The sequence below is a fragment of the Colius striatus genome, chromosome 2 (genome assembly GCF_028858725.1).
Source record: "Colius striatus isolate bColStr4 chromosome 2, bColStr4.1.hap1, whole genome shotgun sequence".
Lineage (NCBI taxonomy): Eukaryota > Metazoa > Chordata > Aves > Coliiformes > Coliidae > Colius > Colius striatus.
This window is the reverse complement of record NC_084760.1, coordinates 112,858,061-112,880,472: the sequence shown is the minus strand read 5'-3', so window position 1 is coordinate 112,880,472 and position 22,412 is coordinate 112,858,061.

Here is a 22,412-nt window from a genome sequence, read left to right as displayed (position 1 = left end):
AACAAGAGAAAGCCACCAGCTGAGGATGGAGATGCAGCAAAACTTGCTCCCCTAACAGCCAACAGAAGCAATAGCAGGACTAACTCCAGCTCTCCCTCCTTTGAAAAGGCAGAGATCTTTCTGAGTCCCCAAGGCTCAAGATTCATTTCTGAGAGCAATGCGTTAAGGAGTGGTTTGGTTTCTTTGCAGCCTTCCATTTCATTTCCCCCTTGGCTTTCTCTTTGGGGCAGGGTAAGCATTCCCCACAGAAGCAGGAGGAGATTTAGCAACAGCAGAGTTATCAGAAGCTTTGTGTGTTGAATAAACACTACATTTCTTACAAATAGAAAACATACAAGTCATAAATAAAGAGCCCAGCCTCAAGAGGCTCGTCCCTGGAAAGGTGTCAGTGCACATGCATTTGGACGGCTGCTGCCCTCAAGCTGCCTGAAGGAAATTTTGACCCAGGATATTAATACAGCTTATTTGATACACAGCTAACGAGGCTAGGGCTCAGAGGTCTGTTTACATTACAAGACTGTGAGCCTTTGAGAGATTAACACCTAGAGAAAAAGCATCTGTGTTTGTTTTGGGTGAGGTTACAGTTTAAATTCTTATGTTATCACACAAACTAGACATGATAGATAATCAATGCCTTGTGATAGTTAGTACTGAGGAACTGAGCTAGTTTTGTTTTGCAGGATCATTATTCAGCATATCATTCTTTCTGTGTTCATTTATATTTAAAGTCAGACCAGGGACTTATTTTCCTGAGACTTTTATGAATTCATACCTATGTTTTCATCTAATCATAAAGCAAAACTACCTGGATTGTGTCAGTTTTGCACTCTTTTGCAGCAATGTAAAATCAGCATAATGTTGCTAAACGCTGTGTCATGGAAATCAAACAGATGTAAAGACTAAAAGGAATCTTAAGAGGGCATCCATTCTATCTTCTTACCCAGAGCAGTATCAAGTTTACTTCTAGCCATAACAGATGTCTATAAAACTTTGTAAAACCTTCAGAAGAGAGCCTATAACATCCCTAGGTAATCTGTTTCAGTGATTAACTATCCTATACATATAGATGTTTACATCAACCAAAAGCCTTTTTTTTTGCAACTAGTGAAACCAATCTCTGAATATATTTTCACATCTTTAATCCACACCTCAGATAACTCCACTCCTTTGAAAACACTGACATCTGAACACAAGTCTACAGACACACTGAACCTTTAGATATTGAATACAGAGATAGGATGGCAATCCAGGGAGAGAGAACAACAGGCACAGATCCAGGTCAGTAGCACTATCGAGAGGCAGGTGTGTGATACACTTTTTACATGCCTGAGCAAGTAAAGCACTGATCTGCTAAATCTGAGTTCAGTTTCGTTTTTACAGAGAGTCTCCTATTAAACATGTGTGAAAACATAGTACTTCTGATCCTATGCTCTGTAGATATGGTGGTTGTTATCAATCTGTGTCCTCTTTCTAACCACAGTTGCCTAGAAGACTTAATACCCTCTGTCAGACATATATTTTCTAGATAAACACACACAAATCTTTCAATCTTTCAGCATAGATCATATTTTCTAAATATTGAATCATTTGGGTCATTTTTTTGGATTTCAAACCAGTTTTCTGCATCATTTTCAAAACAAGTCAAAAACCAGACCCAAAAATCCAGCTTCTTATTTCTCAGCACTCAAGAGAGATGTCTTACATACAACAGTTTTGCTCACATACTGCATGCTAAGAGTTGCTCTTTTAATGCAATTATCACATCTTTTATTCCTGTTCCCCTTGCCAGGCATTAAAACTCCATCTTCTCTCCTGCTGCCAAGTCACTGTGTGGTTACAAATTATCTGACACATACTACTTTGCAGTTTTACAATCTGAGTGCCATCACGCTGATAACTTTTTTTCCCAACATATCATATTCACTCTTTCTTCTAATCTTTCTAAAGCACTTCTATTCCATCATTCAAGTCAATAATGAAAATATTGACTGGAACCAGGTCTACAATATTAAGCTGCTACTGAGAGCAAATGTGAACTTGCATTTTAGCAGGGCACCACTGCTAACTACTTTCCTAGTGTGGCTTTTCAAAGAATCATGCCCTCCCCTCCACAGTTAATCAAGCTACACTTCTCCAGTTTACATGAGCATAGAACATGCCATAGTGTCAAAAGCCCGGCTTAAGCCAAGATGTATCACATCTACCACTTTTGTCTTATCCACTAAGCCAGTTTCCCTATGAAGGAAGGAAATTATATTGGTTTAACATGATTTGTTCTTGACAAATAGGTGTTGACTCTTTTTTATCACCTTATTATCTGGATAATGCTTACACACTGACCGCTTAATAATCTGTTCTAGTATCTTTTGAGATATCGTGGCTAAACTGACCCATGCATAATTCCCAAGACCTTCCCTTTTCCCTATTTTAGAGAGAGATACCATAGTCTGTAAAAGTTCACTGCAGAAAAAGATGTATGTCTCCAAGAGAAGCAAGACATTGTGTGCACTGTGATAATCACATGCACAAATTCAGACAAGAAACAAATAATGTTTTTTTAGAAAGCTTGGTCAAAACCAGTAAGTTGAATTTATCTGTTGCATTAACTTGGGATGAGAGAAAAATAAGCAAAGTCTAGGGTACAGGACTAGAAATGAATATTATATAAACAGAATCACTCATTGTCACAGAAATATGATCGCTATTATGTAACTTCTCCCAACCTCCTGCCAGTGGATGATTATTTCCTACAGAGTATTTTCCACTGCTTTGTTCAACAGAGATTTACGCAAATCAGTAAATAGCTTCCCCCTACCTCCCTTGGGAAACTGTTGCACAGCTATATAGTCAGTTTGGTCTCACTGAAAGCAATAATGCAATGCTGAAACACGTATTTAATAGCAGCTAATTGCAACAACAAATATGTAGTAGCAACACTACCCCTTCTTTCTTTGCCCCTTTCCAACAACTGTTTCCATCCACAGGTATCACCTGCTTACTCTTGTATTGTTTCCCTTCTGACTTCTGAATAGCTTGTATTTTAGAGTTCGCCATTGTAAGCAATCACAAACACAGGTTAGCATTTGAAGAGGTACCTGGAGAGGCTCAGAATGCCTGACCTTTAGGATTTTTGGGTGCAGTTATACCAAGTGCCTCCCATACTCTCACTGGTCTCTATCATGGTTCATGGTGGAGAGACAAGCTTTCATCAAAGTGACAATCTTGCAAACAGAGAGGAGAACAAGAATGCCATTACATCTACCTCCATTCTAATGCCATGCGTGATGCCTTCACTTACATATAAAAGGAATGGAATGTTCTTCCCTTACTATCATTGATGTGTATGACACACACACACACACAAGCATACAAGCAGCTGAGTCCAGCAAAGGTAAACCTGAACATTATCTAGATGCTGCCTACCCATGTCAGTACATCTATACTGAAATGCCTAAAACACAGACCACAGCCTATCAGAGGAGATTGAGCCCTCATTGATTCCAATCTGTCACTTTGCTACTTTTTCTCCTTATTTACTAATTTAATCTGATACAGTTCTATTCCAATAATTCTGATAAACTGATGTGTCTGGAGGAGAATAGGCTCCCAAGCTGCTTACAAGCCAGCAAATACTCCACATCTACCACTATTCCAGCTATTTCACACATGCTCAACCCACTTCTATTTGTAACACATTTGGAGACTCTGAGGTCTGTGACCAGCTGGGAATGCACCAAGTTCTCATCATTACAATAGCTGCTGAGATTTTTTTCTTTATAACAACCTTTGCATCTACTGAAATAAAGTGGGACTAGTGATGTTGACTTTGGATATCCTGCTATCCTGCTCTCCCTTTCAGATAGTTTCTGGGAGTGAAGTATAGCTGCAGTATCACATGATGAACCCACTGCATGAACAAACGCTGTTTCTCCATGCATTTAAATCAGAGGTAGTTGACCTGTTTAGGATATGATCTATTCAGATAATAAAACCCAGATGGCACATAGTAAAACATTTTAATCCATGATCCATGCATATACTTCTCTAGAAACAAAGATGGTTACAGACTGTAGCATATAAAATTTGCCCTGAGCTAGAGAGCCAAAGCCCTTTAGCACAGAGACATTTTTGAATTGTGAACTTTATAAAACCCAACTCATAAGTTCTGCAGATGGAGCTTATTGCTGAGAAAAATCTAAGATGTTAACGGCCAGTGCTGGCTCATATAAGCTGGTATTTGTAAGACGTTTGCTGTATAACTAGTATTATTTTTCTCACCTTTCCTGTATAGTAAAAACCCAGCTATTGTAAATTAAGGCCTTTTGTTTTTCTTTCCTGTGGATTTGTTTGGGGGTAAAGATGTGGGTTTGTCTTCTGCCATTTCTAAAAATTGTACAAATCAAAATGTATTTTGTAAAGGAATTTTACTACCTGTTTAATAATTTTTTTAAAGGTTCTAGTAATTGCATCATGGGACTATGTACATGGCAGGCCTTTTCCTTCACATGTGAAAAACAAACATATCCAAGCAATGCTCAGGTACATTAATAGCAGTTGCTATTCAAAAATCCCTCACAAATTTTAAGCAAAGGGATCCAGAAAAACTAGTCCACTTGAAACATCATTTAAAGACAAGAGGTTTGGTCACAGACCCACACAACCTGTTTAGCAGCGGATTATCCAGACTATATCGTTTTTCCTTAACTTTATGGCTGCCTATAAGTTGTTTTTATCCAACAGCGGAAAGGGATAGAAAACAAATCAAGGTCATGTGCAGAGGGATGCCTTAGACTAAACACTGTTGGATCTTTCCTTCACCTGGCTGCAGACAGACACCACTCATTTCCAAGTATCCATGGTAGGACTAAGCCAGAGGCTTTTCCTTTTGGTGTTTCATGCTTTGGAGAAGCTTCTTTGCATGCTAATAAAGGTGCCAGGAAGACCAGCTGCTCCTGAACAGTTTGCAGGGAGGCAGATATAATTAATTCACAAGTTGGAAGCGCATTTGACAGAAAGAATTGTTTTGTTACCCCCAAACAATCGAGAAGCTCACACGTGAAAATGTACATGCAAGTACATCTGCTCTCACTTAAATCCCATACATTTACGCTACCCTAACTGAAGACACTGTAGTCAACTCTTATAGCTAGCCATGAAGATGATTTGCAGAATAATCTAAATACTGCTGTGCAAGGAAAAGCTTGATCAATAGGCCCCATAACTTAGAAAGTATAAATTTATGTTACTTTAATGGTATGTTCAAGAACATTAAGATCTATCAAAGTCTACCTAGCTGGCCATGTTTACCAGGGCCTTAGTCTTCTTTGGGTCACAACAATCATGACTTCTACCAAACTCAATGCCGAAGATTCACAGAAATAAGAAGAAGATTATTTAAGCCTTTTTTTCTTTCTTTTTCTTTTTTTCCCAACCATATTCCCATAAACTTGTCACCTATTTGCATACATTTGAACAGTCTGTCTGACTATAAGGCATCTGCACTTTTATGTTCATTTCCCTGACATCTGGAATGCTGTAAATTCAACGCTTGCCTTATTTTTTTTCTTTTCCTCTCTCTCCCTCCCCCCAAAGGAGTATTGGCAGTAGCACAGATCAATCTGGTCACATTCAGAGCCAAACTCACTGGAGATTTCCAAGCTTGAATAACTCAAACTGGACCAAAAACTTAAAAAGAATAGTGGGAAAAAAACAACAGCGGCATCTCTGTAAGGAAAAATCAGTGCTACCATTCCACTGCAAAAAGATTCAAAGGAAAATACTAACAACCAACAAATCAAAGAGCTAAAGTTGCTTCAGGGTGCTTTGGAAACACTGGGACAGGAATGACCAGTGCTCGCCCACTTCTGCTACCTCCTTGCTGGGTAAGCAGGAATTGACATCAGCACCCCAGGGAAAGACGTGTCTCTGGGCTGACCTACAGAGCAATTGAACCTGTCTGTTTCCCTTTGGACTATTGGACAGGTAAGGGACCACCGTGCCAGTGTGTGTGGAGATATTGAACATCATACACCAGGCACAAAAGCTGTACTTTTATTTAGTGGGAATACCTGCAGTAGCCGAGCACCCAAAAGGGACATATGAGAATCACTCTGCAAATCTCCAAGGTATTGCAACACACAATGCAAACGTACAATTAAGTTTTGCAAATCTGGCCAGACACCAAAGGTTCTGGAATTTGGCTGAACATAAAGTTCCTTGATTTTTCCCCCGACTCTCAGCTTTCCCTGCAGACTGAATCAGAAAGTACAGACAATACTAGGCTGCTCATTCTGTCGCCCATACTCTGATATATTTTTCTTGCTCTGTTGGGACAGATGAAATAAGAGAAAGCAAAACAGGGCCAGCCTGGTGTCTGTTGAGGGATCATCTCTTACTAACCAAGAAATGGCAAAATCCTCCTAAAGGTTCCTTGGGGAATATTTATTTTGTCCTATGCTTTTATTGTAATTGTGTTAATCCAATAGATTTGCTAAGCAGTAAAGCGTTAACTGGCATGACTGAGGAATGCCTATTGGGTAATGTGTCTGCATGGGAAGAGAGCTGAAAACGCAGTTTACATAAGGGTGTGGAGCATATGTGACAAAGAATACATTATAGTATATGTTTCCTTCATGGTAAAATATGATGAGGTAATGGGGAGCAGGGTTAAAAGCTGAAGAGACTATATTTATGCGTCAAGTTCAAGGGGTTGTTTTAATTTCTAGACCCGATCAATGATGACAAACTTTAGCTCTGCTTCTGTACACGCTCTGATAGCGTGGGAGGGGTAGCTACCATGAGTCCCATCACACACATTTCTGTGCCAAACTCCTCTTATTCTCTTACTCTGGCATTTTGAATGGAAAACATGGTGCCAAGCATGACAGGAAAGACAAGTGCAGAAGGGAAAAGACTGGAATTAACTTACGTGAAGTTAACCATAATGAAAAATTCTGGGGTGAAATCAAACCTGCAGCTATTTTGCCTATCACTCACCTACACATCTTCCCTCCTGCTAAGAAATGGCGCAGCTGATCTGATGATTGCCTTTACAAGCTGCAGGGTGCGTCAGGGGAACATTTTAACGGTTTCATTTTCTCTCCTACCGAGTTACACTACCCACAGCCTCGAGGATCACACAGGATACAAAAGCCCACAGCCTTTATTTTTTTTTTTTGCTGTTGTTGGCTGCTTTCACTGCAAGGGCTCAAGTCCTGTCAGCAGAAGCTTTGCAGCGGATGCACAGGGAACCTGCCTAACGTGTTACAAACTGACACGATTCCAGCAGTAGCCAGTGGTCTCACATAATGCAGTTATTTTTTCCAGGCCTGTTTTCTTCTTCCAGCTGAGTTCCCAAAAGGCAGAAATGCTTTAATGGACCCACACAGTGAAAAAAAGAAAAAAAAGAGAAACAGCAGCATCCAAAAAGCTTTTGTTCGTTATTGCATCCAGCCCTTCTGGAGTGCTCAGACAAACTGGAGGGTGAGCTTGGCTAACACTTCCTGACTGAAGTACTGAGAGTGCCTGACTCAAAGATGTCAGAGCTACCCCACTTTCCACTACACTACTAAAAACCTAAAGAGAAATGAGTGTATCAAAGTACGTGAGGTCTCTCAGATAACAGTCTCCTATCTCTCCCTTCCTTTGCTTGAGGAGACCTGGTCACCTCCAAAGATGAGAGGATGTGTCTCTAGACTGTCACACACACAAGGGCTTCTATAAAGCATGAGGAAAATTAGGCCAGTATTAAGCCCAATGCAGCTTTGCCTAACGAAGATAGTAATCAGGGGCTCAGGACTAACTTTGGAGGGGTTTTTTTCTGAAGCTACCTAAAAGGATTTTAATTTTCAGTAAGATCTAAACTTCTGAAAGCCCTGACTGACTGGAAATATCTGCCAAGAGGTTTTCAAATCCACTTTGTCTAATGTTACAGCACGCAATTTCCACCACCTACAGAGCTGTGACTTCTAGCAGAGCCATCAGCTCAGGATAAGGCCTTGTCCACACTAGATACAAGAGCCAACCTGAGACGCAGCCAAAGTGAGTGCTTGTTTGATCCATATTAAGTCTCATCAAATGCAAAGCCAGTAACAGCAATGCCAAAGGTTCACACTGGCACAGCTATGCTGAAAGGCTGCCCATTCCATGCCTCTTTTGTTCTCACTATAAAAAAAATGCTGAAAAAAATCCCTTAATTCCTCAGAGGCTTCATACATGCGATTACCTACACGCCATGCATACAATTGCTTTCCCCCATAGTCCTTTCTGCCTTCTCTAGCTATGGCACAAAGCTCCAGATGAGCAGTTTCAATTACTTGAACAATGATCTTGGAAGTAAAATATTTCCCTCCTTGCCACAAATCTTTATAAGTAGTGAAATAAACACCACAATGTCCCTTCTTCCAACAGCTGGAAAATTATGGTCTGACTGAAATGACATCATCGTGTTTTCTTATGGAATTTCTGTGCTGTGAGATTTTAGGGAGGAACTGTGTGGTGGCTTGAGGTGGGGTGGGAGACAGCACTGTGGTGAAGTAGGCAAACAAAGGTGAAACTGTCTTAAATAGGCCTTACTATGAAATAAAGGGTTTACACAAAACCCAGAAAGAGTCCTTAAAAACAGATCAGCTAGGCTCTTCTTTGGCTTATAGCCATTCCTCAGTTGCAACCTCAACAGGTCTGTCCTAGCTCTAAGCTACAACATTATGTTGTTCAACATCTTATATGGTTCTTCCCCTCTGTCTTATTGCATCACTGAAGGTAAGAAAGAGATACCACCTCAGTGAGGAAATATCTCTGTCAGAGCAATGTTGCAATTCTAGCAGCTTTTCAAAGGAGACAGCACTAAATCTATACTCTTAATTACACTCTTGGTTGTGGATGTCATCAGAAGGTGTGTGACCAGGCTGAGTACACTGCAATGCCCTTATCTCACAGACATTACGTGTTCACAGCAAGTTAAGAGTCAGGTCCCAAGATGTGACTCTGGACCAGAAAAGACAGACTGCAAAATGTTTGATGGTAACAGTCAAAAAAACCAAATTTGGCCAGTTGGTGAGAAGAGATGCAAATGCCAGCTTCTATAAAAAACTGGCAAGTTCAGGTTTTCACTGCCATAGTATTTAAAACTGTCAGCTTTGGCTAATTTCTATACTCAGCTTTAGTCAACATTGTGCAAACAAAAACATAGTTACCTTTTTTTTCTTGTTTTCCTTTTCAATCCCTTACCATGCCAGGGCCTAGCAGCCAGAGCTACCTGACTTTCACTCCCTGTCCCAACACGCTCCAGTTTTGGTCACATTCACTGAAAATTTCTTGAGCACAATCCTCAGGAGTGCTATCTGCAATTCAGTAGGGCAGTTTGGCACTCCACAGATGGAATAAAGAGAAAAAACCACCAAAACAACAAACTACTGGAACCACGGAGGAATTCTGAATTGTCCTTGGTGATCACTGTTTCACTATAAACTACCTACTTACTTCAAATCATAGCTGTGGGAAACCACCAGTAGCACTGGTGCTGACTTCAGGCAGTAATCAGGCTGAACGTGAAAAATTGGAAATGAAAAATAGCATGTGAATAAGAGAAAGACAAAAGACTGAAACTCCTCTTCTGTTTCAACTCCTATAGAAAGCCTTGAAAAATCTCAATCCTCTGAAAACACCACAAACATCTTCAATAGGTCTGGTTTCTATATACTTTCTCTTACTTCTTCCCCCACTCCTCAAGATTTTTCCTAATCTGTTCAATAATCATATAAACAACTCAGGACAACGCAGCTAAAAATCAAAGTGTACAATAAAACTTCTCCCAAACCAGGAATAACACTCTCTCACCTTGCAAACTTTTTCTGCATTCTTGTTCTGTTACGTAAATGAGTAAATATGACCTACCCAAACCTGAAATGTCATATTTCATTTGTTAACTTTTCTTGCTGTTGTTTTTTATAAGCAATTCCACCAAAATATTAACTTTCAATGGCTGTATTTAGTGGGGTCAAGAAGAAAACCCAATGAAGGTCTGTCTTCAACACTTTTGACAATGAAGAACAAAACTGATGGATAAATGTGCATATCACTTTAACGTATCCAGTCCTATATATAAACATAATTTTGCGTGATTTATATCCCTAATTAGATTCCCATGGCAACATTCTTCAGCTAACAATGTGTATCATAATCACCTTTTCTTCATACAAATGATTTCCTTAACTTTGCATGCATAACTTAGCAGCTTTTATTTTTAAAACTCATGTTAACAGTTTCTCTCTTGTTACCAGTAGGGGTGCTATGATAAGAAACTAATTTGCTGTAAAAATTGCTCATTTGTCAAATAAGCATTAAAATAATTGTTCCCCTTTTGACTGTTACCCTGCTGTTTCCAGTCATTTTCAAAAACTAAATTATTTACTCATTTGAAAGTTCAGCTGTGCATATTTTAATTGATATTCCCTCACAGGACTCATATTGTTAATGACAATAATTAACCCGAAATGGCTGCTAAATAATTATGCTGAAAAGATACGAAGTATTTGTGCAGAAAGTAAAATCAGCATTTGAGAAACCATCAAAACATACAACTTTCCTATTTTATGGCAAAGCATGGTAATAGTTCATAATCAAATTAAGGATGAAAAGGAAAAATGTAGATTACATGCTTTGATGCAGAATACTTTATGTTTCCAATATAGTATGGTATTCTAGCTAACAATGAGTACTCAGTCATTTTAATAAATCCCTAGTATTGCTATTCCAGATAGTAATATAAAGTATTCTCATGAAGTCAGTGCAGTTAGGAATGTAGTAAACTATCCATTAATAATATTTCTCTGCCATCTATCTATTGCATTTCATTCCAAGGAATCAGACTCCTGAAATAATTTATAGCTTATGGAATTAATGCTGAAGGCTTTCTTCTGGCAAGTGTTGTTGATTTCACTGATGATAGCCAAAAGCTATTCAGGCCCAGTTTCTTTCTCTGGACACATCACAGGCCAGAAGCATTAGCGACCTCTTGTTTGTGTAACCATTTATACCAGCACAAGAACGATATCATTTTTGATTTAGTGCCCTTGTTTGTTGCTAGTGTGAATTATGGGTGAAGCAAGCACTGTAAGCACTGCTAAATAAAGACACAGGATAGGTTTGTCTACATGGGAAACAATCTGAGTTAACTAAGGATGTGATTTTAATGTGGGTTTCTATATACAACTATATTAAGCCCATGTGGACTCACTCATTCAGAATTAAAATAGCTCTAATTCACTTTAATCTAATTCACTTCCAAAGACCACAGAGGGGTTTAAAGTTGTTTAATCTATTTGAACAGCTCATTTGAATCCACATGCCTCAGTGTCTCCACAGACACCCACACAGACAAACAAAAACCCAATAAAGCAGTAGAGAGGTTAAGAGTAAGTTGGCAGAAAGATTTACTTTACGGCTTTTTGATGGAAAATTTAGGATTCAACTGCATAGTCTTTTTGAAGAAGGTGTTGACATCGAGTGCTCCTAAATTTCAGCTGGAAACTACATTTCCTTTCTAAAATCTGCCTGAAATGCTGCTGCAGTGCTCCTTGGTTGAATGTCACATATCCCATAGTCTGCACTCCAATCAGTTGGCACAACACACTGTGGTCAATCAGGTGTCCAATAAACCTAAGTACATCAAATAACATGTATCCTGGCTCCAAATCAGTTTGACCATTTTAGACCAAACCTTTTTTGGCCTTTGATTTATTATTGAAAAGCCAATATCTTCAATCTCTCCCCTTGTCCCCTACCCTAGATCAGTCCCTACCTGAAAAGGCTTTCCAACAGCCCAAACGAACAGAGTACCCTCAAATTAGAAGCTTAGATGGTAGTTGCAATAAAACCAAACACTTGTCACCTATTTGGGGAACACTGACTGCATCATCTGTGTACTAAGTTCTTCTGAAAAATAAAGATGTATCCGAATTCACTGCTTAAGTCAGCAATTGGTGACATTTTGGCCTTGTTATAGGTCTCACTTGCAGGCCTAGGTGAGTGTTGGCAACAAGCAGAGCTCCAGAGGAGTGAAGGTTGGCTATATCCCTGCTTCTGGAAAAGTGCTGGATTTTGTAAAGGCATCCATTTTCTACTGGTGTTAGTTTTTAAGATTTGAGAAGCAAGTAGATGGCCCACCCCCCAGGAACGTCAAGGATTAAGCACAGATTTGTTGCCAACCCTCACAATTTTGAGAGTGTTCACTGTAAAGCTGCCCATCTTAGAATCAAAGGAATACATGAGACTTTTGGAGCAAATGATTTTCTGCTCTTTGCTTTAAAGGAAAGCAGAAAATTCTCAACTGAACTAAACTGCAAAGGTTTAAAAAAATGTATTTTTTTAAAGTCTGGCAATTTTGAAGAAGTAATTCCTAATTTTTAAACACTTTCAGCTAGTAAAATGCTTCATTACAGCAATTTAAACACTCCTGGTCAGAGAATGTTAATATGAATGCATCTGTCTTATTCACTTAAATTGCCTCTGCAATTCTTGTACGTTTTCACATGCACCTCTGGGGGTTTGCATGTGTAATCAGCAGCATTCAGAATTCAAGCATGCCTCTGTGAAAGTTTGGCTCATTTAGAGCTACCTTCCACATCCGCTCAGTTACATTTTGGATTTTGAAACTTAAGACCAATAGCCAACAGATGAAGAGCATATTTATGAAAATTAAAAAAAAATTTCTTTTAATTGCTCAATCTATTGCTGTCTGAAAAATAAGTGCAAGCTATTACTGGCACCAGATGACTCCCAGTTTTCACTGGCCAGCAAAGACACATCTGTGAGTTCAATGAGATCAGCAAACAGTGTAGGTTAAGTAACCGGTTACTAATATTTTCCTTGAGCTACAAAACTTTTAAACAAACAACAACAACAACTGTGATCACAGTAACCTTCCAGAGGTTAACAGCATGCAGGTGGTCAATTTGAATTAAACGCAAAACAGACGGCTGTGGCATTATAAACTGAAGATCTCAGTTAAGTTTGCTTCAGGAATTGGGTCTTCTTTCTCAAAAGCCTCTATGATACAACACATAAATGTCAAAAATAAGGAAGTATGTCATAGACTAAGCATTTTAATGCCTTTTCTGGCTCACTTTTGCAGGCTGAACTTTGTTGACCACATTTGATGGCACCAGTACTTAAGAGTTGCTGTGTGCATGAGTTTTTAATAGCCGAAATAAATGGAGATGGCCCATCAACTAACTGAACTGTGCTGTGGGCTTGTGTTTTAAGCCACTGGAATGATATATTTTTTACTTCACTTAGCGTGCCACTTTGCTGACCTTGTGAGATAAGTAAGTATTGGTGATCAGATATTGAACTAGAAATGGGTTCAAATCCAGTTAGTGAGGTATCACCATCAGAAGGGATTATTCATAATCTTCCAGAGGATATGTTTTTTAAAGCAAGTCTCTCACTTTATTCCTAAGCAGGCAGGTATAACACTGGTGACCACCAAGAAACCTATCTGAAAGGTCTCCTAAAATAAGCACAGGTTAAAGAGTGACAGGAACTCAGAACTCTCTCATCCAAGAGAAACGTTTTCTCCAATGTCACTGGGAGTGGCTGTGAAGGGAATCTGGGTACATCAGCACTACCAGGGACTTATCTTAGGAGACTAAACAAAAGATCCCAGTGTGGTCTCCAAATAAATTTAAACTGATCACCTATGAAATGTAACACAAGTTTGGCTGACAGTGGACATAGCCTGGCAGAAAAGTTATTACAGGAATGGAAAATAAAAACAGAGGAGAAACATTGAAGAAACATTTCATTCCACATCAAGCTTTGGGTAGTCCAGTGCACAAAGCATTTGCTTTAAGACTTTTTAGTAATATGTTTTTCAAAGCCAAGCATTCCCTTTTGGGCTCTCCTGCTCAGTTACCAGCCTACCCAAGCAGCACGGCTGGGAGTGAGCTCATGCCCAGAGCCCACAGGCACACAGTAGCTGCCACAAGGAGCGAGGACACAAGCGGAAAATGTAAGACTCTGACTTGCCATGTATATGTACAGCAGCTGGCACCTGGACTGCATGGAAAAGCACCAGCACTTCTGAAACTTGACACTACTCAGAGATCCACATTCAAGTTGAGTGGCTGCCAGTAAATAAATACAAATCTGTTGTCAGGGTGTTTCGTAATGACTAGTTCCTTAAAGCTAGTAATACTCATTCCCTAATGAAGCAATATCCCTCTAGGTACAATTGCTTCTCAGGCTTCAATACCACCTCCCAATCTAATGTACTACTTCTTAACAGGGGGCATGAGTCATAGATGGCTCCAGTATGCTCGTGTACACCACAATGGTGCCAATGAGGTCTGGGCATGTGGCATTTAGACATCTTCCAGTGGCTACTTTAGACAAGTCAGTGAAAACAGTGAGGTCAGAGAGATCTCTTATCATCAGGTCATTTATGCAAAATTCACATTCTGTGTGTCAAAACACGAAATTGTTCCTCACTTTTACTTCTTATGAAAGACACTTTTCCTCTGCACACACATTCTACACAGTCTCAGATGATCCCTCCTTCCCTGGACAGGCAGGTGTATGCTGGTGCTGGATCAGAGCTGCACACATGGACATCACCTAGGTGTGTTTTTTTCCCAGCTAGCCAAGCTGAGTGGCCAGACCTAAGCAAGGAATGGCTCAGCTCTAGCTGTAGCCTTTCCACTACTGGTGGCACCAGTTGTTCTCTCTTCTTTCAGCTCTGCCAAAACTTTTCAGAAAACTTACTGGAACTTCATGACCTCCATAAAATCTGGTCTAAATTGGCCAGTTCAGAAAATTTAAGGAAAACAAACAACCTTTTAACACACTTGTGAGGTCTTCTACTCCAGCAAACACTTTGACAACTGAGTAAACAATTAAACACTCTGAAAGTCTTGAACATCTTAAAATGCAGATTAACCTGTGCTGCAATGAATGCCCACCTTTATTTCTTTCTAAAAACACCTCTATTCTTCTGCTCTCCTTGCCCTTTATATGCTCTGTGTGCCTATAATTTCAGCTGGAAAAAACAGGGAACTTAGATGTTCCTCCAAAAAATCGGTGGTGCTCTCTAACACCATTGAATGAATAAGGCTTTGTATCTCACCTGAAGCAATGGAGCCTCAATTCCTTAATGATACAATGATTCTGTTACAAACAGCAACTTTGGCTCCAGCTGCAAGGCAAGAACATGTAGCAACAAACTATATGACAGAAAGGAGTATTTTTTAGCCTCCTCGGCCTCGCCCTGCATTACCTGTGAGTGATACATTAAGGAATTGAATGCCAGAAAAGTGCATTTTAGAATACAAAGTATAGTGTTTCATAATTTGATTTAAATCAATTATACCATCTCTCACTGGAACGCTCATGAGCTTCAGAAATAAAATATATAAACGAAACCAGCTGCTCTGGATACTCTTTCCTTGGGATAGATTTCACTTGAACTCAATCAGCTTTCTTCTGCAGCACATTATTGTCATGCAACATCAGAGTGGAGAGCACAGTGCTGTATAAGCTACTGCAAGGTAACTAGTTACAGTTTAAAAAAAAGCAGAAGATTAAAATTCTTTCCTGCAAAGGCTGGCTAAACTCTGAGGAATTAATTAATTCCTTTGGGGATGACAGGGAAACTGAGGTAGTCATTGGCATCCTATCAAAATCCATTAATTTATAGCTATTTACTACAACGCATAATCTTTCTGATTTGTCTCAGTCTGGAGCCTCTCTGTGTCCAACAGCATGGAGGTCTGCAGAGTTTGGATGAAGAATAATTACAACTGGAGAAGCACATGCAACCAAAACTTTATGTTCTTTAATCTCCAAGTATAATGCATGTGTAGATTTTGGCATCACACTCAAAATGATTGTTTGTAACTAAATACCATATCTCAGTGCTTAGATACCACGATGACTGACCTTTTCATAAATCAGAACAAATATATAAGGCAAAATCCTGGCTGTACTGAACTCAATGGGAGCACTGCCAGCCACTTTAAGGGAGCCAGGGCTTCATGTACAAGATTTTCAGCAGCCTGAGTTGTCTGGTACTTTGGTTGCAGTGTTTTCAACTCCCATTTCTCATCAAACTCTCTTCTCCCATACAGCATCTGCAGTGCTGAGATGCAACTGCACACTGAACTCCCAGGTAAAGTAATAAAAAAATAGCCTTTGTTAAAATAAGGTAGAATTCCAGATTCAGTTGACAAAAGCAATCTCTATCTTTGATCATTCTGTCAGGCTGCCCACAGCCTTCACTCACAAAGCATTGGCCTGTTTTAAGGTTGGCAAAGGACTTCATTTTAGAAAGGTGACAGATGAGCTTAGGACATTCCAGGCCAGAGAGAGTTAGTGATGTAATGACAGCCTTCACTCTCCATTTCTCTGCTTTTGTCAATTTGAACCAAACAAAGTTTTCTTCATTTCTCCCTCCCCTCACCGGAAAACCATTCTTCCCCAACATCTTTTAAAAGGGCCAGAATAAATCAAAGACAATTGCTCTCTCAGGTACTTCTCCACTAAGTCATGCCAGGATTCTCTCCAATGGCTCACATTTCTGCTCCCTCTCTGACTCATCTTCATACATCAACTGCTCAGCTGTTTTGAAGTGCCGCGGAGACAGCTGGCAAAACTGGTAGTATCTTCAACTCTGCCACACTCCTCTTCATGCAAATCTGTTAGCCATTACTCAACAAAACAAAACTCTAGGGAATACCCACATCCTCTGGATTTATGTATATAGATACTTCATGGCTCTTTCTGTACCTTGTGGGATGAGACAGACTACTGCAGAGTGGAAGAGAGTGCTCTTACTGGTTTTCTGCTCTGAATCATCCCTGGGATGAGTCCTCCAACACTCTTTTTGCAAAGGTAAATGGTGCATTAACTTAAGCAAGAATATATTGCCAAGCAGCAGGCAGAGAAGGCAGAGGACATTAAGTACCACCACTACAAACTCTAATATTGTCTTTAGGGTTCATATTATTTCAGCGTTCATTTTTAAAACATGTAGAGACAAAACAAAGGAAAACTCTGCCTCTCCCCCTTTTCTTGACCTTTCCTTAAAGAAACAGTAATTTTCTGATATAGCTACTCATGGTTTTTTTCTCTTGCTATATTATCCAAGTGTCTTACACATGTGAGTTCCCTCCAAAGCAAGCAAATATCTCATTTCACAGCTAGAGTACTTAAAGAAAGACCAAGAATCCATATTCTTAAAAATATAATGGCACCTGTAGCTGAAAATAAGACAGTTTTCATAGGTACAGTGTGCTTAGCTTTCACTGGCTCCAACAGTTTAGAACACAAAAGTGGGTATCACATGCAGTAAGTAATGACTAAGGAGAGTTAAGTGAAATAATAACTTCTTTACTAACAGGCTAACAAATTCTATTTGCATTAATACACTTAAAGACTTGTATCCCTAAGTAGTCAGTACCAGAAATGGCTTTGTATAGGATTAACAATGTCAAATTAGTATATATGACAAGACAGCAGCTTCTGTAACTTGACAATAAAAACTAAAACAAAGGCATAAATTTAAATGTTCTTGTGAATGAAGAGAGAGAATGAGGAGGGAAAAGAAAAACACAGAATGAGAGGAAAAAGGAACTAGTGGTTTCTTTACCAAGAGGCAAATCAAGTTAAAATCAAAATTATTTTGGACAAGGACAGATCATTACTACAAGTCCTGACTACCAAATAAGAATTTTTTTGAAGACTTCAAAAATGTTTGAAGAGTTAGAGAACAATTGCATACAGGTGAAGTCTTAACTCCAGGAACTACTCACTTGCAGGTTCAGGTGAACAGATTCAGGTTCATGTTCTTTGGCACATTTACCTGATGTCCCACAAGGCACTGTGACTTCAGCATCCCTCATTTCTTTACTACTACTAAAAAAATCTTATAAAAAGGGCTTGAGGTAAAATGGGTCAAGGAAGCTCATTGTTGTGGTATATTTTAAGTAATATTTTCTTCAATGAAGAATGGAAGCATGAGGTTGACCCCCAATAACATCAGAAACAGGATTATTTCTTGGAAAGAGGGTTCCAAAAATCAAGGTGCAGGTTTTTGGAAACAAAGTCACTAGTCAAATGTGTCCTGGAAGCTACCTTAAATTTAACTGCAGGGATCTACAAACCCTCTGTTGTTAATGCAACACTTTCAACAGCTGGGAGCATTACCATATTGAAAGCTTATTAAAAAAAGAAATTAAAAAATCTTTGGATAGATGGGGATGTCTCCCTCCAAAATCCCATCTTATTCCAAATTTAAACACTGGACACTTTGTCTTTCACAGTATCTACGTTAAATACCCTTCTGGCTTGACTAAGCTGTCTCTTAGAAGATGCTCTTATCTTTAGTGGTATAGATGATATCCAAGGACCTCATGGCAGTAGGTGATGGCTAGTGAAAATATTTTATTTTCACAGAAAACACCAGCAGAGGACTCAGGAGTATGGTAAAGAGCCAACTTGCACAGCAACAACCGCTACTAAAATCACCACATGGATTTCATATCCCACTTTCCTTAAGCGTAATATGAGATACTGAACTTCTGTTTCTTCTGGTCTGGGGAATAATTGGAATTAAGCTTTCATCTGTCTTGCCAAAGGATCTGCAAAGCTGCTTATCTGACTGTAAGAGCAAACCTCCTCTCTCTCCAAAGACAGAGCGCTACAGAAATTAAATAAGCTCAAGAGTGTTTTCAGCATGCCTCTTAAAAACTTACTGTAGAAGTAACAGGTGAAGTTTAGCCAGATGAGACATAAAGTCACGTTGATGGGTCTACTCTCTTGTCTTACCAAAGAAGAGACTAAAGCTGATGCTTAAAGCTGACCTGGGACTTACTGGAAAGGCCATGAGAGAAAAATAACACAGATTTGAGAACCCTGCATTCATCCTTTCCCTCACTTTTCAAAAAATAATTTACTCTTTTCTTTTATCAGCCTCAAAGATACAGAGAAGCAGATGCACTCCTCTGAACCCCATACTTGAATATTCACCAACCACCATGGAAAGCTGTGCAAAACATTTCTTGTGCCCTCAGGAAGCTGATGAAATTTGAACAAGCACACAACTTTATTGAGGTCGGCACAAGCCCAGAGAGTTGCAAGTTACATGTCGCTGTTAATCAAAGTGACTGTGCCAAGATGATTAGAATACCCACAAAGCCAAGCCAATCAAGCAGCTAACTGAGGGAGACCACAGAGCAGATAGCAAATACCACTGGAGTTGTACATTGTCTCAAAAGATTATCACTGCAGTTGTTCAAACTCTTGTGACCAACAAGGGATTCCAGTGACTCATTGCTATTGTGTTTCTGCAGCTCAACATTATGTCCCATGCATATTCTGGAGCTCCACAGCACCACATGTGTATAACAATGTGCTGCACTTAATGAAATATCTTTGCGGTAAGAGAAGTACCAAAAATATTTGTACAATAGCAGAATGCCAACCAAGCACTGAACTACATCAGAACCCATTGGGTGCCATTCCAAAACAGCATCTGCCATGGCCCCAGGAAGCAGCACTAAAAACATTACAATAAAATAAGAGATTTTTTTCTGAAAGATCACAGCCTTTAACATACCAAGGAAACTTCAAGAACAAATTAACATATGACTCACCTCCCCGAGGTCTATCCCACGGTTTCATTATCAGTCAAGCAGAATCCAAGCAGTTCAAAGTGGCCACTCCATCCATGTGTCACGCTGAATACTAGCAAGTATTCATGTATACACAGGAAGGCAAGATGGTCTTTAAAAGGAGAACAAAAAAAATCCCTTCCACAATGGAGCTGGAAAGACCTGGGAAAAGCCCAATACACATCAGTAAGGGCTTGGGAAGAAGATGGTCACTTTTCAGATGCTCTTTAAACTTTCCCAAGAAAACGATGGTCTGCAGCTGGGGCACACCAATTGCTGCTCTGGCAAAGGTCACAGAAGAAAAGATTCCCTGCTAGTTCAACAGTGGTGGTTTCTTAAATAATCTCCAAACAACAAATAGCATGTGAATGCTTCTTCCCCTAAAAGATTCAGGCAGGAAAATAGGGCCCACATCTTCACTACTGTTGTCCTCCTGAAAATATTGCTGCAGAGCAGAGATTCCTCTTCAGATCACAGGAACCAGGCGTGCTGAAATGAAAACAACAGGCTTAATTGACAACCTGGAAAGGAATCATGGAGGAGTCCCATCCAAGAGACACAGTTTGGGCTTCTGCCACAACTAAAGAGGCAGATGTAACTTCTGACATTGACAAGTGCTGAGTGTAATGTCAGATGAGGTAAGAGATAACAGGGAAACCCTCTATACATCAATCATGTTGTAGAAAGAAGGCACCATGTGCAGCAAGAATCCAGGCTGAGTTAAAGGTTAAAAAAAAAAAAGTCATGACAACTAGGTTTTCCCTTGGATAACTGGAGAGTGGGAGCGGGGATCTGTATTTTCGAGCTAAACAAACTCCCAATAGAAAACTGCATGGGCAGAGGGTGGTCTAACGTTAGATCTGATCTGCTGAAGGGTGGAGGAGCCCTGCAGAGTAAGGACTAGTGGTCCTTCCTCTCCCGAGTCTTGTCATTTCAGGTAGGGACTGAACTGAAAATATTCATGCTCTTCTCTCCTTTGTATTCCTTTTCTGAGTCCTGCACTGGGCTAGTAAAGAAGTTATGAGTCGTCACAGAATGGTAGGGATTGGAAGGGATCTCTAGAGATCATCCAGTCCAAGCCTCTGCTAAAGCAGGTTCACCTCCATCAGGTCACACAAGAACATGTCCAGAAGGGTTGTGAAAATCTCTAAAGGAGACTTCACAACCTCCTTGGGCAGCCTGTGCCAGGGCTCCCTCACCCTCACAAGTCTTATGGACAAGATACACAACACTCATGGGCACCAAGCCATGAACCTTTTCCTCAACAAATAGCCCTTTCTCTACTTGCATGCCAAGCACCAACAGAAGCCAGTGGTTTATGACTTAAAATTTCTTGTGGACGTCCACATCTCTGGTGTGGTAAATATTTGCCACACTCACTTTTGGTGAGAATCGTCTTCTCCATTGTAGATCTTGAAAAAAAACCCAAGTAGCTAAAAGGATGGATAAAATAGAGTGGAACTCCACACCTCTTTGTGGTCCCCCACTACCACAGAAACAAGAGTATCTTGCCTCCAGTGCTCCACAAAAGCATCCAAAATATAAAAAGCTTGAACTTTAAAGCATCACTGGAGTTTACCATGAAAGGTGTACTGTGCATACATATAGAACAGAAACCCTGCAACACACAAAGCTTTCTACAGATATTCAAGACACCCTTTCAACTTTTATTCACTTAAGTAAAACATCACTGAAGCAATGTTAATCCTCTTGTTTACAGTTACAGTCAGGAAAGAAAGGGAATTCACAGCTAAAGATCAAACAGATAGACTAAAGGGAGCTATTTAACATCACTAAGGAGAGCATCCTATAATTACTGTATCGGAAAGGTTGGATCTTTCAACACAGGTTTTGCTTTAAGAAAAAGCAAAACTTCATTCAGCTTTGTTCCTGCCTCAGCCTCATAACTGCTTTCAAGTTGAAACTAAACAATAACAGCAAGTACCAATTTATATCAACCACTGTTTTAGGAGCTCAGATAATCAGAAAACTATATGAAAGAGGCAAAGCAACTAAAGCAACATAAAAAATATAAAGCAATCCAATGCAGCTCATACCCAAATATAAGTATTTTTACCTTTTCACATGCAAAGCACAAGTGTTATCCTGGACATGTTGAAAATTGAAGGAGAATTCTTGAGGGGTTCAGTGCAAACGTAACCCTTGATGACAAAACTCTGAACATCTATGTCAATGTGTGAGGTCTTATTAACCTCTATAGAGTATTTTTTGGACAACATGGGTGCCTACTTTTCTGAAACTGCATTCACAATACCATGAGGAGGCAGTTCTTCCAAGCAGTCTTAGCCCCAGGAGGTAAAGTGTCTTAGCTATATAAAGCAGATGTCCAGAAATGCAGACAATCCAAATTTGGGCCCTTTTGTAATACTGACAGCATTTGAATAGAAGCTAGGCTTGGTACTTCAGTTACTGGTGGCAGCCCTAGGTTCAAAGTGAATGCCAGACTTCTGTAAATCCTCTAAACTAATTAAAAAGGAGAAAACCTCTGACTCCTAAGTTAGCTAAAATTCCCACCACTGTTTGCTCTACCAGAAGTCCTCACAAAGACCACAAGATGTGTAAGTCTCATGAATCTCTTCAATACCAACAGTCTAAACACAACTGTAGGATTCACAGCAACAGAAGATCTCTCCACATCTTGATAATCTCCACAAGGAACAATACAAAGAGAAGGAAGGCTTTCCCTATGAAAACCAATGTATTTTACTAGCAACTTCAATAATC